The sequence below is a fragment of the Musa acuminata genome, unplaced genomic scaffold, assembly GCF_036884655.1.
Source record: "Musa acuminata AAA Group cultivar baxijiao unplaced genomic scaffold, Cavendish_Baxijiao_AAA HiC_scaffold_45, whole genome shotgun sequence".
Lineage (NCBI taxonomy): Eukaryota > Viridiplantae > Streptophyta > Magnoliopsida > Zingiberales > Musaceae > Musa > Musa acuminata.
The window spans coordinates 87,501-90,000 of NW_027020327.1; positions in this window are offsets into that span (position 1 = coordinate 87,501).

Consider the following 2,500-nt stretch of genomic DNA (forward strand, 5'->3'; position numbering starts at 1 on the left):
CGGAGCAAAACGTCAGCCATCTCAGCACCCTGGAACCCCCCGGGTGGCACAGGGCTGGATGGGGCTTTCGTATATAGCAGGGACGGTGCTGCCTCTCGCTTCGCTCGCTGTCCGCCGCTCGCCGCTCGCTCGCGCAGCCAAAAATGGCCAGTTTTGGCCCGTTTTTGGGCCGTTTTGGCCAGTTTTTGGCCTGTTCTTGCATTGCGCGGTGACCGTCGAGAGCGGAGCAAAACGTCAGCCATCTCAGCACCCTGGAACCCCCCGGGTGGCACAGGGCTGGATGGGGCTTTCGTATAGCAGGGACGGTGCTGCCTCTCGCTTCGCTCGCTGTCCGCCGCTCGCCGCTCGCTCGTGCAGCCAAAAATGGCCAGTTTTGGCCCGTTTTTGGGCCGTTTTGGCCAGTTTTTGGCCTGTTCTTGCATTGCGCGGTGACCGTCGAGAGCGGAGCAAAACGTCAGCCATCTCAGCACCCTGGAACCCCCCGGGTGGCACAGGGCTGGATGGGGCTTTCGTATAGCAGGGACGGTGCTGCCTCTCGCTTCGCTCGCTGTCCGCCGCTCGCCGCTCGCTCGTGCAGCCAAAAATGGCCAGTTTTGGCCCGTTTTTGGGCCGTTTTGGCCAGTTTTTGGCCTGTTCTTGCATTGCGCGGTGACCGTCGAGAGCGGAGCAAAACGTCAGCCATCTCAGCACCCTGGAACCCCCCGGGTGGCACAGGGCTGGATGGGGCTTTCGTATAGCAGGGACGGTGCTGCCTCTCGCTTCGCTCGCTGTCCGCCGCTCGCCGCTCGCTCGTGCAGCCAAAAATGGCCAGTTTTGGCCCGTTTTTGGGCCGTTTTGGCCAGTTTTTGGCCTGTTCTTGCATTGCGCGGTGACCGTCGAGAGCGGAGCAAAACGTCAGCCATCTCAGCACCCTGGAACCCCCCGGGTGGCACAGGGCTGGATGGGGCTTTCGTATAGCAGGGACGGTGCTGCCTCTCGCTTCGCTCGCTGTCCGCCGCTCGCCGCTCGCTCGTGCAGCCAAAAATGGCCAGTTTTGGCCCGTTTTTGGGCCGTTTTGGCCAGTTTTTGGCCTGTTCTTGCATTGCGCGGTGACCGTCGAGAGCGGAGCAAAACGTCAGCCATCTCAGCACCCTGGAACCCCCCGGGTGGCACAGGGCTGGATGGGGCTTTCGTATAGCAGGGACGGTGCTGCCTCTCGCTTCGCTCGCTGTCCGCCGCTCGCCGCTCGCTCGCGCAGCCAAAAATGGCCAGTTTTGGCCCGTTTTTGGGCCGTTTTGGCCAGTTTTTGGCCTGTTCTTGCATTGCGCGGTGACCGTCGAGAGCGGAGCAAAACGTCAGCCATCTCAGCACCCTGGAACCCCCCGGGTGGCACAGGGCTGGATGGGGCTTTCGTATAGCAGGGACGGTGCTGCCTCTCGCTTCGCTCGCTGTCCGCCGCTCGCCGCTCGCGCAGCCAAAAATGGCCAGTTTTGGCCCGTTTTTGGGCCGTTTTGGCCAGTTTTTGGCCTGTTCTTGCATTGCGCGGTGACCGTCGAGAGCGGAGCAAAACGTCAGCCATCTCAGCACCCTGGAACCCCCCGGGTGGCACAGGGCTGGATGGGGCTTTCGTATAGCAGGGACGGTGCTGCCTCTCGCTTCGCTCGCTGTTCGCCGCTCGCCGCTCGCTCGCGCAGCCAAAAATGGCCAGTTTTGGCCCGTTTTTGGGCTGTTTTGGCCAGTTTTTGGCCTGTTCTTGCGTGGTGCGGTGACCGTCGTGAGCGGAGCAAAACGTCAGCCATCTCAGCACCCTGGAACCCCCCGGGTGGCACAGGGCTGGATGGGGCTTTCGTATAGCAGGGACGGTGCTGCCTCTCGCTTCGCTCGCTGTTCGCCGCTCGCCGCTCGCTCGCGCAGCCAAAAATGGCCAGTTTTGGCCCGTTTTTGGGCTGTTTTGGCCTGTTTTTGGGCTGTTCTTGTGTGGCGCGGTGACCGTCGTGAGCGGAGCAAAATGTCAGCCATCTCAGCACCCTGGAACCCCCCGGGTGGCACAGGGCTGGATGGGGCTTTCGTATAGCAGGGACGGTGCTGCCTCGCGCTTCGCTCGCTGTTCGCCGCTCTCCGCTCGCTCGCGCAGCAAAAAATGGCCAGTTTTGGCCCGTTTTTGGGCTGTTTTGGCCAGTTTTTGGCCTGTTCTTGCGTGCCGCGGCGACCGTCGTGAGCGGAGCAAAACGTCAGCCATCTCAGCACCCTGGAACCCCCCGGGTGGCACAGGGCTGGATGGGGCTTTCGTATAGCAGGGACGGTGCTGCCTCTCGCTTCGCTCGCTGTCCGCCGCTCGCTGCTCGCTCGCGCAGCCAAAAATGGCCAGTTTTGGCCCGTTTTTGGGCTGTTTTGGCCTGTTTTTGGGCTGTTCTTGTGTGCCGCGGCGACCGTCGTGAGCGGAGCAAAATGTCAGCCATCTCAGCACCCTGGAACCCCCCGGGTGGCACAGGGCTGGATGGGGCTTTCGTATAGCAGGGAC